This window comes from Hemiscyllium ocellatum, chromosome 27 (genome assembly GCF_020745735.1).
Source record: "Hemiscyllium ocellatum isolate sHemOce1 chromosome 27, sHemOce1.pat.X.cur, whole genome shotgun sequence".
Taxonomy (NCBI): domain Eukaryota; kingdom Metazoa; phylum Chordata; class Chondrichthyes; order Orectolobiformes; family Hemiscylliidae; genus Hemiscyllium; species Hemiscyllium ocellatum.
In genome coordinates, this window is record NC_083427.1 from 10045112 (window position 1) to 10051111 (window position 6000).

At 63.2% G+C, this 6000-nt stretch overlaps 1 protein-coding gene across 1 annotated transcript in view; it reads right to left on the bottom strand.

The window, feature by feature from the left end:
- Positions 1 to 5061, bottom strand: part of LOC132828733 (zinc finger protein 239-like) — a 52724-nt gene extending 47663 nt beyond the window's left edge. Inside the window, exon 1 of the mRNA XM_060845854.1 lies at positions 4926 to 5061. The gene's annotated coding sequence lies outside the window, so the exon portion shown is untranslated. The remainder of the gene's footprint in view (positions 1 to 4925) is intronic.
- Positions 5062 to 6000: the final 939 nt, after the last annotated feature.

The window sequence follows — 6000 nt, forward strand, 5'->3', positions numbered from 1 at the left end:
CCTGGGCACCGTGGGACAATTTAGAATGAACAATCCCACCCTAACCTGCACATCCCCCGCACTATGGGACAAATTGGTTAGGCCAATCCCACCCTAACCTGCACATCCCTGGGCACTATGGGACAACATAGCATGGCCAATCCCACCCTAAACTATACATCCCTGGACACTATGGGACAACATACCATGGCCAATCCACCTTAACCTGCACATCCCTGGGCACTATGGGACAATTTAGCACGGCCAATCCACCTTAACATGCACATCCCTGGGCACTATGGGACAATTTAGCACGGCCAATCCACCTTAACCTGCATATCACTGGGCACTATGGGACAGTTTAGTATGGCCAATCCACCCTAACCTAAACATCCGTGGGCACTATGGGACAATTTAGCACGGCCAATCCACCCTAACCTGCACATCCCTGGGCACTATGGGACAATTTAGCACGGCCAATCCACCTTAACATGCACATCACTGGACACTATGGGACAGATTAGCATGGCCAATCCATCCTAACCTGCACATCCCTGGGCACTATATGACAATTTAGCACGGCCAATCCACCCTAACCTGCACATCCCTGGGCACTATGGGACAATTTAGCACGGCCAATCCACCCTAACCTGCACATCCCTAGGCGCTATGGGACAATTTAGCATGGCCAATCCACCCTAACCTGCATATCCCTGGGCACTATCAGACAATTTAGCACAGCCAATCCACCCTAATCTGCACATCCCTGGGCACTATCGGACAATTTAGCACGGCCAATCCACTCTAACCTGCACATCCCTAGGCACTATCGGAGAATTTAGCACGGCCAATTCCACCCTAACCTGGACATCCCTGGGCACTATGGGACAGATTAGCATGGCCAATCCACCCTAACCTGCACATCCCTGGGCACTATGGGACAATTTAGCACGGCCAAACCACGTTAACCTGCACATCCCTGGGCACTATGGGACAATTTAGCACGGCCAATCCACCCTAACCTGCACATCCCTGTGCACTATGGGACAATTTAGCACGGCCAATCCACCCTCACATGCACATCCCTGGGCACTATGGGACAATTTAGCGTGGCCAATCCACCATAACCTGCACATCACTGGACACTATGGAACAATTTAGCACGGCCAATCCACCCTAACCTGCACATTCCTGGGCATTATGGGACAATTTAGCACGGCCAATCCACCCCAACGTGCACATCCTTGGGCACTATCGGACAATTTAGCATGGTCGATCCACCCTAACCTGCACATCCCTGGGCACTATCGGACAATTTAGCACGGCGAATCCACTCTAACCTGCACATCCTTGGTCACTATCGGACAATTTAGCACGGCCAATCCACCCTAACCTGCACATCCTTGGGCACCGTGGGACAATTTAGAATGGACAATCCCACCCGACCCTGCACATCCCCCGCACTATGGGACAACACAGCATGGCCAATTCCACCCTAACCTATACATCCCTGGACACTATGGGACAACATAGCATGGCCAATCAACCTTAACCTGCACATCCCTGTGCACTATGGGACAATTTAGCATGGCCAATCCACCCTAACCTGGACATCCCTGGGTACGACGGGACAATTTAGCACGGCCCCTGGAAGAGGGGAGGGGGAGGGGGAAGTGGGGGAGGGAGGGGTAGAGGAGGGAGGGGGAGAGGGAGGGAGGGGTAGTGGAGGGAGGGGGAGAGGGAGCTGGGGAGGGAGGGGGGAGTGGGTGGGTGTATGGGGGGGGAGCGGGAGGAGAGGAGGAGGTTGGTAGGGGGCAAGGGGAGAGTGGGGAAGGAGGAAGAGGAGTGGGGAGGGAGGAGGGGGAAGGGGAGTGGGGATAGGGGGAGAGGAGGATGTGAGGAGGAGAGGGAGGGAGGGGGAGAGGGAGAGGAGGAGAGGGAGGGAGGAGAGATGGGAGTGAGGAGGTGAGGGAGTGGTGAGGGGAGTAACAAGGGGAGTGACGAGGGTAGGGGAGGGGAGGGGGAGGGGATGGGACAGCGGGGGAGGGAGGGCAGGGGGAGGGGGAGGTGAGGGAGAGGGGGGAGAGGGAGGAAGGGGGAGAGGGAGAGGAGGAGGGGGAGGGGGAGAGGAGGAGAGGGAGGGAGGAGAGATGGGAGTGAGGAGGGGAGGGAGTGATGAGGTGAGTGACGAGGGGAGGGGGAGGGGATGGGGAAGGGATGGGGAAGGGATGGGGAAGGGATGGGGTGGGGAGGGGAGGGAGGGAGGGGGATGAGGAGGGAGAGGGGAGGGGGAGCTGAGGGAGGGAGAGAGTGGGGAAGGAGGAAGAGGAGTGGGGAGGGAGGAGGGGGAAGGGGAGTGGGGATAGGGGGAGAGGAGGATGTGAGGAGGAGAGGGAGGGAGGGGGAGAGGGAGAGGAGGAGAGGGAGGGAGGAGAGGTGGGTGTGAGGAGGGGAGGGAGTGGTGAGGGGAGTAATGAGGGGAGTGACGAGGGTAGGGGAGGGGAGGGGGAGGGGATGAGATGGAGGGGGAGGGAGGGGATGGGATGGAGGGGGAGGGAGGGGAGGGGGAGGGGGAGGTGAGGGAGGGAGGGGGAGAGGGAGGAAGGGGGAGAGGGAGAGGAGGAGGGGGAGGGAGGAGAGATGGGAGTGAGGAGGGGAGGGAGTGACGAGGGGAGGGGGAGGGGATGGGGAAGGGATGGGGAAGGGATGGGGAAGGGATGGGGTGGGGAGGGGAGGGAGAGGGGAGGGGGAGCTGAGGGAGGGGGAGGGTAGTGGGGGGAGGGGGAGAGGGAGGCGGAGGGGGAGGGGAGAGGGAGGGGGGGAAGGGTAAGGGGAGGGAGGGGTGAGGGGGCGGGGGAGGGGGCGTCGGAGGGGGCGGGGGAGTGGGAGAGGGAGGGGTTGGGGAGAAGGGAGGGGTCGGGGGAGCGGGAGGGGGAGGGGAGGGGGAGAAGGGATGGGGAGGGGGAGGGAGAGGGAGAGATGGAGGGTGGGTGATGGAGGGGAGGGGGCAGGAGAGATGGAGGGGGAGGGTTGGGGGGAGAGATGTGGAGGGGGGAGGGGAGGGGAGGGGGGAGAGACATGGAGGGGGGATGGGGAGTGATGGGGAGGGGAAGATGGAGGAGGAAGGGGAGGTGGAGGGGAAGATGGAGGGGGAAGGGGAGGGGGAGGGGAAGATGGAGGGGCGAGGGGGAGGGGAAGATGGAGGGGGAAGGGGAGATGGAGAGAGAGGGGGCAGGTGCGAGAGATGGGGAGCGGAGGGAGGGGAGAGGGGAGGGAGGGGAGAGGAGGGGGAAGGGGGAGGGGAGAGGGGGGATGGGGAGAGGGGAGGGAGGGGGAGGGGAGTGCGGGAGAGAGATGGAGGAGAGGGAGTAGGAGGGAGGAGGGGAGAGTGAAGGGGAGGCAGGGGCAAGGCAGGGACGGAGGGGGAGAGGAAGAGGGGGAGATGGAGCGAGGGAGGGGGAGATGGAGGGGGAGGGAGGGGGAGATGGAGGGGAGGGAGGGGGAGATGGAGGGGGAATGGGGAGGGGAGGGGGAGATGGATGGGGGTGGGGGAGATGGATGGGGGTGGGGGAGATGGATGGGGGTGGGGGAGATGGATGGGGGTGGGGGGATGGAGGGGGGAGGGGGAGGGGGAGATGGGAGGGGGAGATGGGGGAGAGGGGGAGATGGGAGGGGGAGATGGGGGAGAGGGGGAGATGGGAGGGGGAGATGGGGGAGAGGGGGAGATGGGAGGGGGAGATGGGGGGAGGGGGAGATGGGAGGGGGAGATGGGGGAGAGGGGGAGATGGGAGGGAGGGGGAGATGGGAGGGGGGAGGAGGGGGACGGGGGAGGGGGGAGAGAGGGGGGAAGGGGAGGGTGAGAGGGGGAGGGGGAGAGGGGGTGAGGTGGGAGGGGAGGGGAGGGGAAGGAGGGGAAGGGGGAGATGGGGGAAATGGGGGAGAGGAAAGGGGAGGGGGAATGGGGAGGGGGAATGGGGAGGGGGTGATGGGGGGGAGAGATGGGGGAGGGGTGATGGGGAGGGGGGGAGAGATGGGGGTGGGGGAGATGGGGAGGGGTTGGGGGAGATTGGGGGAGATGGGGAAGGGGTTGGAGGGGTGGGGGAGATGGGGGGAGGGGTTGGAGGGGATGGGGAGATGGGGGAGGGGGTGGTGGAGATTGGGGAGATGGGGGAAAGGGTTGGAGGGGTGGGGGAGATTGGGGGTGGGGTAGATGGGGGTGGGGGTGGGGGAGATTTGGGGAGATGGGGGAAAGGGTGTGGGAGATGGGGGAGGAGTTGGAGAGGTGGGGGAGATGGGGGGGGGGGTGGGGGAGATGGGGGAGGGGACGGGGTGGGGGAGATGGGGGAGGGGACGGGGTGGGGGAGATGGGGGAGGGGAGGGGGTGGGGGAGATGGGGAGGGGGGGAGATGTGGGGGGGGAGAGGGTGGGGGAGATGTGGGGAGGGGGAGAGGGTGGGGGAGATGGGGGGAGGTGGAGGGGTGGGGGAGATTGGGAGGGGGTGTGGGAGATGGGGGAGGGGACGGGGTGGGGGAGATGGGGGAGGGGAGGGGGTGGGGGAGATGGGGGAGGGGAGGGGGTGGGGGAGATGGGAAGGGGGGGAGATGTGGGGAGGGGGAGAGGGTGGGGGAGATGGGGGGAGGTGTGGGAGATGGGGGCAATGGGGGGAAATGGGGAGGGGGAGGTGGGATGGGAGGAGGGGGTGGGGGAGATGGGGGGTGGGGGAGATTGGGAGAGGGGGAGGGAGGGTAGAGGGATGGAGGGGGAGGGAGGGGAGGGGAGGGGAGGGGAGGGGGAGGGGGGAAGGGGAGAGACGGGGGTAGGGGAGAGGAAACATCCCCTGGACACAGACAGACGGAGGGAGGGAGAGAGAGACACATTAGGACACACACACACACAGAGGGACAGGCCCCGAGCTGGGGGGGGGGGGGGGGTGGTAGTGCACTCACCTCCAGCAGCACATCCGCCTCCTGATCCCGGGAACAGGCGGCCGGCAATTCCCGAGAGTGAGGGGCAGCCAGGGAGGGAGGGAGAGTATTCCTCAGATCCCGATAGGAGCAGCTCAGTGTCACTCACCCCCCCCCCCCCCCCCACATCCACAGAGAGGGAGGGAGAGGGGGAGAGAGAGAGGGAGGGAGAGAGAGAGGGAGAGGGAGGGAGAGAGAGAGGGAGAGAGGGAGAGAGGGAGGGAGGGAGGGAGAGAGAGAGGGAGGGAGGGAGAGAGGGAGGGAGGGAGAGAGAGAGAGGGAGGGAGGGAGAGAGAGAGGGGGAGGGAGGGAGGGAGAGCCAGTGTTCTTACATCAGTCAGAGAGAGAGGGGCAGGGCAGTGGGAAAGGCGGGGGGGGGGGGGGGGGGAGAGAGAGAGTCAATGTCTCTGATCAGTCAGAGACAGGGAGGGTGAGGGAGGGAGAGAGGGAGAAGGGGGCAAAGAGAGGGAGGGGGAGATGGGGAGAGTGTGTCAGCAAGGCGGAGGGAGAGCCAATGTCCCGCTCATCCCGAAAGCAGGAGCTCGGTGTCCGTCACCATTCCGACTGGGAGGTGTATCGGCTGTGCTTCCCCATCACCACAGGGTGGGGTTCTCTGGCGAGCTGCAGTGTGGTGTTGGTGGGGTGTTGGTGCAGTGGGTGTGAGAGAGTGTGTTTGTGGGGTGAGTGTGTGTGCGCATGTTAGTGTGAGTGTGTGTGTGTTTATGTGTGTAAGTGTGGGTGTGTGTTGGTGCAGTGTGTGTGTGTGTATGTGTGTTGGTGCAATGTGTGTGAGAGAGTGTGTGTGAGTGTGTGTTGGTGCAGTGTGTGTGAGAGTGTGTGCGGTGAGTGTGTGTGCACGGGTGTTGGTACAGTGTGTGTGAGTGTGTATGTGTGTTGGTGCAATGTGTGTGTGAGTGTGTGTGTTGGTGCAGTGTGTGCGTGTGAGTGTGAGTGAGTGTGAGTGTGTTTGTGTGTGAATGTGCGTGTGTTGGTGCAGTCTGTGTGTGTGTGAGTGTGTTTGTGTGAGAGTGTGTGTGTTGGTGCAGTGTGTGTGTTG